Genomic DNA, 17684 nt, shown 5'->3' with positions numbered 1-17684 from the left:
TCTTATTCAATATACTAATGGAAGTCCTAACCAGAGCAATTAGGCAGCAGATATATAAAAGGCATCCAAATTGGAAAGGGAGAAGTCAAAATGTCCCTGTTTGCAGATGACATGATCTTAATATATGGAAAAACCTAAAGACTTTACTACCAAAAAAACAAAACAAAACAAAACAAAAAAAAACCCTTAGAACTGATAACAGAATTCAGTAAATTTGTAGGGTACAAAATTAAATCAGTAGCATTTTTATACATGAATAATGAACTACTCATCCAACAGGGGATTAACATCCAGAATATACAAAGAACTCAACAGAAAAACCAACAAATAAAAACAAATCCAATTAAAATATGGGCAGGCTGGGCACAGTGGCTCACGCCTGTAATTCCAGCACTTCGGGAGGCTGAGGCAGGCAGATCACCTGAGGTCAGGAGTTCGAGACCAGCCTGGCCAACAAGGTGAAACCACATCTCTACTAAAAATACAAAAAAAACTAGCCCGGCATGGTGGCGGGCACCTGTAATCCCAACTACTCAGGAGGCTGAGGCAGGAGAATTGCTTGAACCCAGGAGGCGAAGGTCGTAGTGAGCTGAGATCACACCACTGCACTCCAGCCTAAGTGACAGAGCGAGACTCCGTTTCAAGAAAACAATAAAAATAAAAACAACAACAAAAAATGTGGGCAAATGATCTGAACAGATAGAAAATGACATACATATGGTCGACATGTATATGAAAAAATATCACCACCACTAATCATCAGGGAAATGCAAATCAAAACTATAAAAAGATAACATCTCATTCCAGTTAGAATAACTATTATCAAAAAGAAAAAAGTAATAATAAATGCTGACAAGGATGTGGAGAAAAGGGAACTCATACACTACTGGTGGGAATGCAAATTTGTATAACCATTATGGAGAACAGTTCCTCAAAAACTACAAATGGAACTACCAGATGATACAGCAAGGCTCCTACTAAGTATACATTTTCTGGGGCTCAGAAAACAATATCCCAAAATGAAAGTATCAGAAGCAGCCTTGAAGCAAACATTTTTCTCTTTCTCCCACCCTCCTGTCTCTCTGTCCCATTCTCCCCAGAGGCTAGCCATAGAAACTAGAATCCCTGGCCCCCAAGGTGGATCATAGAAACCAGAACCCCTATTCCTCAAAGCTAGTCATAAATCCTATAAATAGTACTCCAATCTTACCTCTGGTTTTCATTGGAAAAACTGACCACAAAGGAATTATCTGACCTATGTTGCTTGTCTGTAGGTTGTAACAGTCCTGTTCTAGAGAGGGTCTTGTCCCATACCCGGAAGGAAGGAATGCATACTCAGAGAACCCAAAAAGAATCTAGACAGACGGCCCTCCTGAGTTTCCCCAGTCTATTAGTATTAGATCACCCGTTTTTGTCCAATCATATTTCTACATGACTGTCCATACTTTGTTGAACCTTTTCCCTGTATCTTTTGATAATTTCCCCTGTATCTTTTGATCTTCATTCCAAAGTCTTCTGTGTATATACAATGAATAAATCTGTATGCCTTTTCTCTAATTAATCTGCGTTTTGAGAGTTGATTTTTCAGCAAAACATCAGGGAACCAAGGGAAAGCTCTCCCTTATCCCCTACAGTATCTAAAGTAAGGAAAATCAGTATGTCAAAAAGATACCTGCACTCCCATGTTTATTGCTGCCCTGTATCACAATAGCCAAGATATAGAATCAACCTAGGTGTCCAATAATAAATAGATGAAGAAAATGTGATATAGATGCACTATGGAATACTATTCGGTCATAAAAGAGAATGAAATCCTGCCATTCACAGTAACATGGATGGAAGTGGAAGATAAGTGAAATAAGCTGCAAACAGAAAGTTAAACACCCCATGTTCTCATTCATGTGAGAGAAAAATAGTTGATCTCATAGAAGTAAAAAGTAAAACAGAATACTAGAGGCTGAAAAGAGTAGAGGGAAGGGAGGGTTAGGAAGAGATTTGTTAACAGATGCACAAAATTGGAGCTAGATAGGAGAAATAAGTTCTAGTGTTCTGTCCCACAGCAGAATGACTACAGTTAACAATAAATATTATATACTTTCAAATAGCTGGAATGAGGATATTGAAAATTCCCAACACAAAGAAATAATAAATGTTTGAGATGATGGATGTTACTTACCATGATTTGATCACTATACATCATATGTATCAAATATATCAATATAAAAGTGAAGTGACGGAAAGGATGAAGTCATCACTATGTATGCCATGGATATGTACAATTATTACTTGTCAATTAAAAAATTAATTTTAAAACGGCCATGAATATGAATAACTGAATAAATAAATGTACACTTAACTGACCTTCAACCAAGTACCAGGGACTGTGCTGTGTACTTACACAAAGGTTATCTTATTTGAACTTTATAACTAGGTAAAGATTAAGTTTATTGTTCAGATGAGGAAACTGAAGTTTGTGATGCAAAATACTATTTTTATCATACCAGAACCACCCCTGGAGAACCTGAAGATCATAAAAAGATAAGCCATATTGTGCTAATCTGAAATATTCATAATAGCTGCTATTAACTTGATCTCTATGAAACAGTATAAAAGTTCCAAATAATTTAAACCAGATAACTTTTAGAACACAATCTACTTGTCTATTTAATATTATCAGTTTTATATTCTAAGTGTTAACTGTGCATACATTGATTTTCACAACAAAGATTTATATTATTTGGAAGTAGTATCTGTACCTTTTCTTTAAAATTCTGAAAGCGTCCAGTTTACTACTTGGTAAATAACGGATTTTATATGTTTGAGGATAATAATGAAAACTGCAATCACCAATATTTAGAACACACACTCTGAATTCCAGGAATTCAGTTATAAAGGACTCTGGGAATAATATGCAACCCCTTTAATAGTACAGTGAAGGAAAGGATGAATTCAGCTGTATCAAGACAAATTTTAGATGTTAGTTAAAGGAAATGACACTAAATAGCAGTGAATCTCATAGTGAGAAAGGTATATTTTTGAAATTTCCTTCAATTCTTTCAGTTCGACCAAGCAGAAAGTCTTGATTTAGCATTGATTGGTCTTTAATACCTCCATAACTTTTGCCTATATCCCTTTTTAACATAGAAAAATCTAAGACACAGAAAACTGGTAGATAACAGTATCTAGCTAGTATCTGGCTAATGATTGTTTTATTTTCAGAATTTGCTATGCTCTTTTTAGAGTCACATTGCTTTTTTACATTTTCGATAGTGTTAGAATGTTTCTTTTTTAAATGGGGGAATGAGGAATGATTACTTAAGAGGTATGGGGTGTTTTTATGGGGTGATGAAACTTTTGAAACTAGAGAATTGGTGGTTGCAACATTGTGAATACACTAAATACCAATGATTGTTTGCTTTAAATGATTAATGTCTAAAGTTAATCTCAAATTTTTTAATTATTTGGAATAAATAAATCCATTTCTAACAATTTAAAAAACAATGTGGTGATGTATACATATGACAAAAATTATAAAAGTATGCAAATAAGTGAATTTGGGGAAATAGACTTACCTCGAGAAATTGGACTGGAATGGTATAGATGAGATGTCTAGAGGTAGACTGTAAGAAGCTGATGGGTAGAGCCTTGCAAACTAATTTTGGTAGCTTTTCAAGATACCAACAATCTGGTAAATTTTAGCCTCAGGTGATTTCTAGTGGCATACCAGATGTCTTCAAGGGCTTAGGCAAAAATCCTGAGGCAAATAAAACATCTTCCATATCCATCTGCTTTCTGTCCTAAATCTCTGCAGCCCCTCTTCCTCTCCATCACCATTCAAGTGTACCCTGTGTTCATGATGACCTCTGCTCATTCAACACCCTAAATCATTTTTTCTGTTTTCAATTCTTTAGTCCAACTTCTGTTTTCAAAGTGTAGGCTTTAGCTATGTTTGAAAAGGGTTAATATTAGCCTTGCCTATCTCACAAGGCTTCTGAAAAGATCAAATTATATTTGAGGCATGCTTTAGAAGTGGTTTTCAAATTCTGAATTCTTACTCATTAGTGGGTCCTAATATCAATGTAATAGGTTATGATCAGTACTTTAAATATGGAACAAATCGGGATACAAAAAAATGGAGTGCACACTGCAATAGGAATTGCTATGGTTAACTCCTTTTTCAGTTTCATATATGCCTGTGTGTCTGTGCAAAGATATGTGTATAGTCAGTCACAATATAAAATGCTAATTTTCTGCGATTAAAAAAATACAGCTTTATAAGACAAGTATAATAGGTCTTTTCTGCTATATTTTCAAATATAAAGCATATAAAAACTGTTTTTCAGAATAAAACAGGGTTACTACCTGACAAATGCAGTGATTGGCTCCTTAGCCACCTGCCCCATGAGCATCAATGCAGCATCAGTGTTTACTACCCAGGTTAAAACCTTGATGGCAAAAAACAACAAAGCAGCAAAAAAAACAAAACAAACAAAAACCGACTACTCAGTGAAAACACCACTCAATGAGAATAGTCCTTTCTGTAATTAACTATAAAAAATTGGGGAAGTAACTTTAAAATTATATCTGAATTAATATTTGATCCTTGCATAACTTTGTAGGCTAAAGCTGAAAGCCATAAAAACTGATAAAGAACAAAACTGGTAAACATTGTGTTCACGGCAGCATATATACTATAATTGGAATGATACAGAGAAGATTACCATGGCCCCTGCGCAAGGATGACATGCAAATTTGTGAAGCATTCCACATTTTTAAGATAGTTTTGTATCATTTTGTGGACTATTACCGGTTTAAATCTCTGCTTAAAAACACACACACACACACACACACACACACACACACACACACACACACACACACACACAAAACCTGGTAAATATTTTAAAATATTCTAAAAGGTTGAGGTTTAACAGAATCTTGCAAAGCTCTTTATTTTGGAACTAACATATTATAATAAACATTTCTGAACAGTTTTAAGAAATTTGATAAATTACTATGGCTTGGGTAATTAGTAGAAGAAAAAACAAAACAAAACAAAACAAAACAAAACAGGAGGACTCACTGCAGCACCAAGAGCTCTGGAGTGCAAATCATCACTGGTTGCATCACTTCTCCAGTTGCAATGAATCAAAGAGCAGGTTAAAAGAGAATGCACACAGACCAGAGAACTGTTTCACATTTTTGGCTCAGACTTTACTTTGTGTATATAAAAAGCCCTACTAGTGGCTCTATTAAGTGAACATTTAACATTTACTATTTTGTTTATAATAGTTAAAACAGTAATGTTTGGCCTTGTCTGCTTGCAAAATAAATCATAGCTGTCCTGATGCTGAGAAACATGGCTCAGGAAATATCTCTACTAGAGAGAAGCATCCCTTATATAGGCTTTTTAGAGACTATGGTCATCCTGCAGAGAGTCTGACCATTTTAGATGACATAGCCCTATCTAGATAACCATAGAGGACTAATTGTGCTTTGTAACATGCCAAAAGTTTTTTTGTTTTTTGTTTGTGTTTGTTTGTTTAAGAATTAGGGAGCATTTACTCCACATTGCCAAATGATACCAGATAATAATAAAAATAAAATTAACTGATCAAAATTAGTTAGAATAACACAAATTCAAAACATTCTTCCCCTATTTCATGCAACCCAAATTCTTCACTCTCAAAGAGCCCATTAACCATTAAAGAATAAGGCACCATGACAAGGAATGAGCAAATGTGTTTTATGAAATCATTTTCCAAATTAAATTATCTATTGCCCAGCTCTTTTTTTTTAAAGGCATAATTTAAAACACTGTAAAAAATGAGCCTACATTATCCATTTGCTAGCTCTGGCTTCAAAAAATCTTCAGAATCCAAACATTACCTTCACCACTAAAACCCTTGTCCAGGAATTTACCTTTATGCCTAAAATAGCCCCTCATCTGTCACCCTGCTTCCACCATTCTCTCCCTGTAGTTATTCTCCATGCAGAACAGCCAGAATGATTCTTTTAAAAATGTAACTTGAATAATGCCAATCCTCTCCTAACATCCATGTAATGGCTTCTCATTACCCTCAGAAGAGTATCCAAACTCTACATAGCCAAAACAGCCCTATTTGATCTGATATATCCACCCACCTCAACCTTTTCCCACTTCCTCCTTCACTTTTCCCTATGTGAAGGCTGAAGCTGGTGGATCACTTGAGGTCAGGAGTTCGAGACCAGCCTGGCCAACATGATGAAACCCCATCTCTACTAAAACTATGAAAATTAGCCAGGCTTGGTGGTGGGCACCTGGTAATCCCAGCTCCTTGGGAGGCTGAGGCAGGAGAATCACTTGAACCCCAGAGGCGGAGGTTGCAGTGAGCCGAAATTAAGTCACTACACTCCAGCCTGGGCAACACAGCAGGACTCAGTCTCAAAACAAACAAACAAACAAACAAATAAAATCTTACTTTTTTAAATAAATTTTTTTAAATAATTTTTTTTTAATTTTGACCTTTATATTTTGACTACATTCACGTCACTAAATAGTGACAAAGTGAAATTACATCCTTCTCTTGAATCTGTTTATTCAATATAATGAAAATATAAGATTATATTAACTGCTTGCTTATATTTACACATTTGACTCTATAACAGCATCTCTTATGGATATATTTTAAACTGAAGTTTTTGGTTCATGAATGATTTCCATTTTTTCTGTCCTAAATATCAATACACATCCATAAATATTCATATGTTTTCTATTCTGCCATGTTTAGCAAAAAATTTTAATTCTTCCAACTTTATCTGTGAGCTCCAATGTTTTCAGAAGACTTTTAAAAATCTTTATAAGTAAATACTTATGTTAATTCAATTTTTCTTCTGGCTTTCTCAAGCAACTTTGATCAATATGTAATCAGATTAATCTACAAAGTTTTATACATAATGTTTTCATCAGTTACATTTTTCCCTTCTATATGTTAATATCTATGCATCTAGGCAGTGTATATGTTTTACCTTTTAAGTATACTGCACAAGGTCTATATTTTAAAATTAGACTATGAAAGCCAGGATTTCTGAGGATACAATTTAAGTATCTACAGTGCAGGTAAATAAAGCTCTTGAGATTTAATTCAACAAATACTTATCAAGTCCCTGCTACGCATGGTTTACATACCAACAGATCCAAAGGTAAGGAAGAAAAAATTCTCACCCCCAAAGAGCTCGTAACAGTGACATATAAACTTTTGTGTCCTTAGCCAACTTAGGCAAGGCACAGATTGCCTACTTCACCCATTCCCATATTCCAGTGGCAAGAGAACTCAGGACTAAAAGTTCCACTGTACATGAAATATTGAAAAAAATTATAATCCATTTTAATAAGAATATAGATCACCCACTTTTTAAACATCTTTATCAAATTATAATTTAAGACCATAAAATTCACCCATTTTAAGTGTGCAACTGAATGATTTTTAGTTAATTTACAGAGTTGTACAACCATCACCACAATCTTGTTTTAGAATATTCCCAACAGGGTCATTTATTTTTGAACCATATAGCAGTGAAATTTTGGAGCGCATATACTAGAGTCAGAGTTCCTGGCTCCAAAACTTACTAGATGCATGACCTTGGGTGAGCTGTTAAACCCTTCACTGCTGTACTTCAGTTTTCTCACCTAAAATACGTAGTTAATGGTAGTACTTAATTCACAATATTGTTCTGAGGGTTAAACGAATTAAAACATATACAAAGCACTTGAAACGGTCCCTGGAACAAAGTAAGTGTTCAGTAAGTATCGCTTATTGTTAAAACTATATGCTTTAAAATCTAATTATTGGAAAACAACAGGCTAAAAATACTACTGATGCAAATAGGTAGTATTTAGCCTATCTATTTATAGCCTACATCTGACGGCTAAAGCAAACAAACAACTTATACAATGCACTTATTTGATAGTAAGTTTAAGGAACAATAATTTAAAATTTAAAAACAACAATAAAGCAATTGAAAACCAAACCCATTTAACATAAAACCTATAATGCTCTGATAGCATTCACTCATTTATTCAACAAATATTTATTAATATGTCATGCTCATCTTGGACACAGAGAAACAGCAAATAAGACAAAAAGTCCCTGGCCATATTAATCTTAAAGAGAAACAAAATAAACAACCAGGCAAACTAAAAATAAAACAAAATATTTTCAGGGTTAATATCCCTAGATATGTAATCTTCTAGTCCCTAACAGAGCATCATAGAGGGAATGGCATGTGATTGGGCCTTCTTCAATGGATGTTGGATAGTGGATGGTGGCTATTTCTACCAGCAGCGGGGGGCTTGTGGGAGAGGCATATAGGATGGAGTGTTTAGTATAGGAGAAGGCAACAAGGCAGTAAATCAGACAGTAATCATAAGGGAACAAAGTATAATCTAGTCTGAGTAAAAAGTTTTTTTATTTAGGCTGGGTGCAGTGGCTCCCATCTGTAATCTCAGCGCTTTGGGAAGCTGAGGTGGGTAGATCACTTGAGGTCAGGAGTTTGAGACCAGCCTGGTCAACATGGCGAAAACCCATCTCTACAAAAATTAGCTGGGCATGGTGGAGAGCGACTGTAGTCCCAGCTACTCTGCAGGCTGAGGTGGGAGAATCACTTGAATCTGGGAGGTAGAGGCTGCAGTAAGCCAAGATTGCACTACTGCACTCCAGCCTGGGTGAGTGAGACCCTGTGTTAAAAAAAAAAAAACAAACAAACAAAAAAACAAGTGTTTTGATTTATGGGGAAAGTTATGAAAAATACTCAAAGGGTGGAAAAAAGTATAAACTGAAAGGCTGGAAGTGTCAGTCTGAGAAAATTTGAACTTTATTCAGCATATGACAAGTACTGAAGTAGTAAGTATTGCGTTTAACGTGATTTAAACCAGGGCTAGGTTTATCAGAACACAGACAGAGACAGGTGAGGATATCCAGCATCACAAGTTAAAGATGATGAAGGTATGAAGTAGAATGAAAGTGAGAGATGAAATTGAGGGAGTGGATGTGAGAAACACTAAAACACAGAACTGATAAGACTGACAACTGGTTACAGGAGGTAAAGAATATTCTGAAGTTCTAAATGGAAAAATAATAAAAATAGCAAAGTCAAAAGAAAGAATGAGTTCTAAAAGAAACAGGTTGTGTTTTGGGTATATTGAGCTTAAGTTCTGGCATATAATCCTGGTGAGTTGTTCCACATGTAGCTGAACGTATGTCTGGAATGAATAATGCTTAGGACAGAGTTAAGAAGATTTGGTGAGCAGTCACTGAAAGTAATATTACTGAACTTAAAATATTTCATCACCTCAACAGAAAAATGAGAAAGACAACATCCCTTTGCACTAATACAGAATCTAAGGTCTTACATTTAAGCAACTGTCTTACCAACATCCCAAATTACATGGTCCTATTATTCTTGTGTCACGTGTTTCCTATTGTATTCCCTGTGAGTAAAATCTTCTCTATATTCCTGGTGTCCTGAAATTTCATGACGCATGGCTTGGTGTGCGTCTTTTTCATTCTTTCCAGATGAGTCCTTCCTCTCTGGAAAGTCATGTTTTTCAGTTCTGAGACCTCTTTATTTTTAGTAACTCTTTCTTACCTAATTCCATCCTTCCTCTCCTGTATTTTCATTAGAACTTTCTAGTCAAATACTAGACCCTGAATTGACACTGCAAGTTTCCTATCTTCTTTCTATCACTGTCTTTTATTCTACTTTCTAGGTTTCCTCAACTATATTTATATATACTCTCCAGGAGATTTTAATATTCCTAGGGATTCCTTCCCTTATACTCCAATCAAATATTTATTTTGCAAGAGATCTTCCTTAATCTCTTAACATTCAGATTTTTTGGTAGCAATCTGCTTTAGTTTCTTGGTTGTACTAGTCTCTATTTCCTCTCTGAGAATATCAATTATAGGGGTTTTTTCCTTGAAAATTTCTTCAGTTTTCTACATTATCTCTCTCTCCTCTGACTTACTTATTCTGTTTAGTATAAGTTTCTGTATTTCATGTTAGAGGATTTCCCCAAATGTCTGGTGATCCCATGTCTACCATTAATTACGGAAGAGAAAAGCACTAAAAGCCAAATTAGAAACTCTACGTTAGGGGTCAAATTCTTTTTCTGTAAGGGACCACCTAGTAAGTATCTTTGGCTTTGAGGATCATATCCTCTGTTGCAGCTACTCAACTCTGCTAATATGATACAAAAGCAGTCACAGATAATATACAAATGAATGAGCAAGGCTGTTACAATAAAATGTATGGACATTGAAATTTGAATTTCATGTAATTTTCATGTGTCACAAAATATTTTTATTTTGATTTTCTGAATCCATTATGATAGGCTGAGTAACACTCCCAAAGATTTCCACATTTGAGTCCCTGGAACCTGTTAATATATTACCTTATGTGGCAAAGGGAAATTAAGGTTTCAGACTGATTTAATGTTGCTAATCAGCTGACCTTAAAATAGGGAGATTATCCTAGATTATCTGAGTAGGCAAGATGTAATCACAAGGGTCTTTAAAAAGTGGCAGAGGAAAGGAGAACAGAAGGTCGCAGTGTTATGACGTAAGAAGGACTCAACAACGTTGCTGGCCTTGATGATGAAGGAAGCGTGCCAGGAGCCAAGATATAAGGGTGGCCTCTAGAAACTGGAAAAGCAAGGAAACATTCTCCCTGGAGCCTCCTGAAAGGAACAATGTCCTGCTAACACCTTGATTTTAGTCCAATGAGACTTCAGCCTATAGAATTGTAAGATAATACATTTCTGTTATTTTAGCCACTAAATTTGTGGTAGTTTGTTGCAGCAGCCATAGAAAAATAATATAACCATCTAAAAATGTAAAAACCATTCTTAGCTTGCCATACAAAAACAGGTAGTGGGCTAGATTTGGTACATGGCCTTAGTTTTTCTGACCCTTAATACAGACTCTTAAGCCAGACTGCCTGGGATTGAACCTCAGTTATACCACATACTAACTGTAGTTTTTAGTAGGCAAGTCAATTTCTCTGTTTCTGGGTTTGTTTGTTTGTTTGTTTGTTTGAATCAGTAAAACGATAATGACAGCATTTATATCACAGAGTTGCTGTGTGGATTAAATAAAATATTACAAGTGCTTAAAATATTGCCTGGCTCACAGTAAGTACTCAGTAAGTACAATAATAATAATAACAACAAAAACAACAATAACAACAACAAAGGGGGAGAAGGAGAGGACAAACAACTCTACATGAAGATTTTCTTTGCCTGGAATATAGGGTCTCTTCATTAGGCCCACTTGATGTGATGGTAAAAGGAGAGCAGTGATTTGGCTGCACAGCGCAGAGGGAATTATAAGACAAATCGGTTTGCCTTTTACAGGCTTCTCCAATCACGGCTAAGGTTTCAGCTTTCTCTAGGTGGTTAAGTCACATACCATTTATGCATCTGGCTTACAGCTTACAAATGAATCTTGATATCTCTTTTCTGCTATCATCTCCTCTCCAATTCTCTTCATCCATTCGGGTTTATGCTTTAAAACGGGCCTTTCCTGTCACTTTAGTGAGGTTTCAGGAGGAAGCATGGTTGAACAAATGTGTTTAACCTGCCATGTTTTAACTGGAAGTCTTAAATTATTATATATTCATAGTCTTAAAAAATAAGGATAATAATCATCCATATTTTTCAAAAACCTTTTACCCTAACTTTTTCAAAAGCCAGTATTTTTTCATTTAGTAAATGTTGCTTCTAACAGCATGTGTGACAAAAGCATTTACAGGAGCATTTTATAAGAGCATTATTTACAAGAGCATTATTAAAACTTTATATAACTCTATGAAAATAATTGAAAAATTTGAATTTAAGTTTAGTGCCTGCAAGTAATTTGCAGTTTTGATGGTTATTTTTGTGTTCTGAATCAATGATATACTTTTTTGGAAATGTAACCACTGAAAAATAGGCATGTGAAAGCACTATAGAATAGTTAATATGTCATACGTGTTCTGTCGAATATTTGTAAAAAGGTCATTATAATTCATGTATCTACTCAGGCATAACTAAAACGTGGGTCCACAGCATTGTTACTTATTGATGGTAGTTATATTTGCATACAATGAATGAGTGGTTGGAGCAAAGCACCTACACTCTTTATCTTCCTAAACCAAACCTTTAGTCACCAAGAAATCCGTCAAACTTGGATTCGTAAGATGTTCACAGCCAGAGTTAAATAGTATCTTTAGGTCTAACTTTACCATTCTATAAAAACTGTAGTAAGTAGCCTAGGAGTTAAAAAGAAAAAAGAGGAAGACCAGCAGTTATTAAGAACCTGTTATGTGCATGTCCTATCTGAATGTTTTACATATATTACCTAATATAATCCTCAAAATAACATGACATGGGGGGATCATGCCCTCATTTTGTAAATAAAGAAAATGAGAAGAACAGGAGCTTAGGAAAGTCAGGACTCACAGACACGAAATCTGAAGTAAAATATAATGTAATTGTATATATCAGGTGTCATCTATAAAATGTGCTATAGAACTATGCAGTAGACATTTAGCTGTCAATATATACATAGATATTCTTCTAGATTCCCAGCATTAGGTCTATTGAAGGGACAAAACTTTGAATTTCTAGCATTGCTCTTTATATTTCACACAGAGATAGATGATCTTTTTTCTCAAAAGAAGATACCAGAAACATTCTCTAAATCATTCGGTATTAAAAAAATTGTTTAAAAAATAAAATACAGTGTTTTTTTCCCCTACAACTACTCTCTCTCTCCTTATAGTGAATACTGTGCTACTTTAACTTGAAAACCTATTATTAGGTAAAAGTTGTGAATTATTGTTAAATGATTAGTCTTTGCAGAAAGAAAGGAGAAGACATCGAGATGAGGTCATTAATCTGGGCTGCAAGCACAGTCTTAGCCATTCGAGGTCATGTTTAACTTATACAAGTCTTTGATGATATCACTATCAGGGAAATAAAGGATACTTATCAACTATAGAACAATCAGAATTTAAAAAGCTCTCCATACATCATTCCCAAGATTCATAGCTAAAACGGTATGTCAAAGAAGTTTTTTTTTGAAAAAAAGGCTGAAATCAAAATATTCTCAAATGAAAATTTTGAAATGAAATGAGTTCTTCAAGCATCTTCACAGTTGCAGATGGCAGTAAATAATGAATAACTATGTAATAAAATGTTTTCCAAATCAAAGTCATATGACTTTAAAATTATGCAACAGATGACAACTTTATCACAAACAAGACTGGAAGCATTATATGCTAAAAATATTTCAATGCATTTTTTTTTAATCTCCAAAATCTTGAATACCAACAGCTTAACACTCAGTTTAGGGAGTTTAGATTGCTCTAATAGGTAATAATGAAAATATAAAGAAAATATTAAGAGCACGCTGTCATAAAATTCTTCCTTCTTGCTAATAATCTGGCTTAATACACAAACATAGAGAACCTCCATAAAAGTAAATACTGCTAGACGGGCGGATCACGAGGTCAGAAGATCAAGACCATCCTGGCTAACACAGTGAAACCCCGTCTCTACTAAAAAATACAAAAAACTAGCCGGGTGTGGTGGTGGGCACCTATGGTCGCAGCTACTCGGGAGGCTGAGGCAGGAGAATGGCATGACCCCGGGAGGCGGAGCTTGCAGTGAGCTGAGATCTGGCCACTGCACTCCAGCCTGGGTGACAGAGTGAGACTCCGTCTCAAAAAAAAAAAAAAAAAAAAGTAAATACTGCTTTCATTTTTAGTGGTTATGACAGCTTCATAAGAATATCCCAAAAGCAACAAAAAGACGCAATTACCAGCCATTAAAAACGTATCGCTACAGAAAGTAGTTAACAAACAGTATGAGAATTTGTCTTAAATTAGTTTACTTGAGGTATGAGAGAAGAATGTTCAAAGCTGCATTACGAAAATTTAACAAAAAAAAAAAACTACTAAATTTTTAATTGTGAAAATTATTGTTAATGTAAGGCACAGCAGATGGGGTCCAACAGTGAGGAGTGACTTCTAAGAGACTTTAACTTGAGGGCATCCAGGGACTCAAGTGCCACCTCTCCCACAAAACATTATCTTTATTCTGCTTTACTTTTCTTTCATTATATCAAATTAGCTTGCTGGTGATTCTAAAGAGAAGATTCAAGACTGTTTTGGGAAGTAAGAATCTCAAAAGATCCTTTAGTGTCATTTTTATATGCAGAATAGCTCACTATTTCTGCTTTGTTTAGTAAACAATGAACATTATTACTCTGTAACCCCCATTAATCCTGTTGCTCATCCAAACTGTGCACCTTTCAGAGGCCCTATGACTCCCCACCTGACCTCTGCCGTCCCTAACTCTTCTACATGATGGGCATTATACAAAGCAGCACCTGGTCATAAATTACCTCACAGATCATTCCCTGAATTTTTTACAAACTACTTATAGGTTTAAATTTCTTTTGTCTTATTCTCAGTGAGGTGACAGTTCCTCAAAAATACCAGTTGAAATGTTCCAGATGTGAAGAGATACAGATATACAGATATGGAGAAAACCACAAAAGGATACCGATCAGGTAATTTACAAGCATTAAGGGATAGAGAATGGGACAATGACAGAGAAGAGGAGTGGTATAGAATAAAATAATAATAAACCAAAAAACCAACATTTTTTGAAAAGCACATATTTCATGTAGGTAAAATTACAGGATCCCATTTAAATAAAGACATTTTGAAAAAAAGCAAAGAAATCAAGCTATATCTACTATTTTATGCTTTCAAATTTAAAAAGCAAGCTTCAAATTCTCTCTACATAAAAACAAAACTCTTTTTTTTTTTTTTTTTTTTTTTTTGAGACGGAGTCTTGCTCTGTCATCCAGGCTGGAGTGCAGTGGCGCAATCTCGGTTCACTGCAACCTCCACCTCCCAGATTCAAGCAATTCTCCGGCCTCAGCCTCCCACGTAGCTGGGACTACAGGCACCCACCGCCACACATGGCTAATCTTTTTTGTATTTTTAGTGGAAACGGGGTTTCACCATGTTGGCCAGGCTGGTCTCGAACTCCTGACCTTGTGATCCGCCTACCTCGGCTTCCCAAACTGCTGGGATTACAGGCGTGGGGCACTGCGCCCAATCTATATATCTGTAAATACATGTATTAATAAGAAGAAGGGCGTAGAAGGACATAAAGTAATCTTTTAACATGGGTTTTCTGGCAGCAACTGGAGACATTTAAAGATTTGCTGTGTGCTGGATATTTCTCTCTTCTTCATATTTGTTGTCTTATTTGCCAGAAGTTGATTTCCTGATATGATTACTGTCTTTGTCTCAGATTCCTCTGTTCCACTTTCTGGCATGGCTGAAAATGGGGGCACTGAACAGCTAACTGAGCTGGGGAAATCTTGCGGCTTTCTTGGTAAGGCATTGTGCTGTGTGGTGATTTTCCCAAAAAGAACAGCCCAAGAATCTGGGCAAGGGCTTGCAGGCCAAAAGGGCAATAGGAGGCCATCAGATAGAGGGGAGGTCAAGTTGCTAGTGGTGCCTATTGCAAAATCAAACAACCTCAAATATTATTCCCTTCCATCACCTGTATCTAGGGAGAGCAACACTCCATGAATAAAATGAATCCCAATTTTCCTGACAAAAACTTAGCCTACAATCAGTAATTGCAAGATAAGAAAATACAGTATGTAATTTTAGTCAAGAGTCTAGTATATTGTAGATTCCTGATAGATATTAAAACACAGAAACAGTGCTTTGTGCAAAGTCAAAGAATAAATCTGACAGGCATTTTGATATGAAGAGAAGTTATTAGGTATTCATGAGACTATACATGCTGAATTATTTGAAAACCCAGAAATTAAAAGAGACATGAACATAGTTTTTAAAAATTTGCCTATTAGCAAATCCAAAATCAGTCACATATACAGATTAATATATTTATATATCATTAAGAATATACCAAAAACTACCTCAATATCTTTCTCCTCTCCCCCTACCCCAAAACTCGTACACATACCCAACTCTATCTCATTGTGTATTCATATAACTAGGATAGTTTTTTAATGCTACTATTCATTAAATGTATTCTTAGAACTAAACTGACCATCTCATTTTATGTTACTATTTTAGAATACATACATCCATTTATTCATTCAACAAATAGTTACTGAAGGTCTGGTATATAGTAGGCACTGTCCTTGCTCTGGGAATACGGCAGGGAGTAGAACAGACAGCAGTCCTTTCCCTCATGCAGCCAATATCCTACTAGAACAGCCAATAAAGAGGGCCAGGTGCAGCGGCTCATGCCTGTCATACCAGCACTTGGGGAGCCCAAGGTGGGAAGACTGCTTAAGTCCAGGAGTTCAAGACCAGCCTGGGCAACATAGTGAGACCTCCATCTTTATAAAAAAGAAAATTAGCTGGGCATAGTGGCGCACACCCGTGGTCTCAACTACTCGAGAGGCCGAAGCAGCAGGATCAACTGAGCCTGGGAGGTCAAGGCCACAGTGAGTTGTAATCATGCCACTGCACTCTAGCCTGAGTAACAAGAGAGAGAACTTGTCTCAAAAGTTTAAAAGAAAAAAAAAGTGAAACATACAGTATAGCAGGTCAGACAACTATCAGCACCATGGAAGAAAATAAAAGGCGTAGAGAGTACCACGGCAGGGAGAAGGCTGCAATTTTAAATATGGTGTAGTCAGGGAAGGTCTTACTGAGAAGAAATTTCAGTCCTCTGAACTGAAAGAGGGGAGAGAAAATGCCATATGAATAGAGTGTTGTAGAATGGCCAGGGGTGGTGGCTCACACCTGTAATCCCAGCACTTTGGGAGGCCGAGGCAGGTGGATCACGAGGTCAGGAGTTTGAGACCAGCCTGGCCAATATGGTGAAACCCCATCTCTACTAAAAATACAAAAATTAGCCAGGTGTGGTGGCGTATGCCTGTAGTCCCAGCTACTCTGTAGGCTGAGGCAGAAGAACCACTTGAATCCGGGAGGCAGAGGTAACAGTGAGCCAAGACTGCACCACTGCACTCCAGTCTGGGGGACAGAGCAAGACTCTGTCTTAAAAAAAAAAAGAGTGTTGCAGACTGACAGGTTTAACATGTGCAAAATCAGAGTGCATGCCGTTACCACTCCAATGTCATCTCCCACTATTCTGTCCCCCTCTCTCACATCATGCCAAGGCAACAGATGACTTGCTGTTGCTCAAATTATGCCGGTGAATGGGAAGCAGAGAACCAAGGAGGCAGTGCAGATCCACAGAAGCTTCTCTGAAGAGGACTTCTTCTCAAATGAAAGGCTGACCATCATCATACGAATAAAAGGAATCTTGGGCAAACACCACTCCTCTTGAGGAGCAATGTCCAGTGAACTTTCTGCAATGATGGAAATGGTCTATATTGTCCATTAAGTAGCCACTGATCACATGATACTACTGGGTACCCAAAAAGTGGCCAAAACTGAAATTCTAATTATATTTTATTTTAATTAAAACTAAAGTAGTCAAATGTGGCTAGTGGCTAGCGTACTGACCAATATAATTCTAGAGTAAAGGTAGGTCTTGACAACACAGAAATATATCATTAATGGAGATACCTTACTTCTAAAGAAATACATTTTGTTTAATTTACTAAAGTTTGTTTAATTTACTAAACAAACTTACA

At 36.1% G+C, this 17684-nt stretch overlaps 1 protein-coding gene and 1 non-coding gene across 6 annotated transcripts in view; one reads left to right on the top strand and one right to left on the bottom strand.

The window, feature by feature from the left end:
- Positions 1-17684, bottom strand: part of WDR70 (WD repeat domain 70) — a 389981-nt gene that overhangs the window by 131863 nt on the left and 240434 nt on the right. The gene's annotated exons all lie outside the window — the stretch shown is intronic.
- On the top strand, positions 4671-4774 carry LOC114679226 (U6 spliceosomal RNA). The gene has a single exon (XR_003730886.1). It is a non-coding gene; the product is annotated as a U6 spliceosomal RNA (small nuclear RNA).

This window comes from Macaca mulatta, chromosome 6 (assembly GCF_049350105.2).
Source record: "Macaca mulatta isolate MMU2019108-1 chromosome 6, T2T-MMU8v2.0, whole genome shotgun sequence".
Lineage (NCBI taxonomy): Eukaryota > Metazoa > Chordata > Mammalia > Primates > Cercopithecidae > Macaca > Macaca mulatta.
The sequence above is the reverse complement of the archived record's forward strand: the minus strand, read 5'-3'. Positions and strand labels throughout refer to the sequence as shown.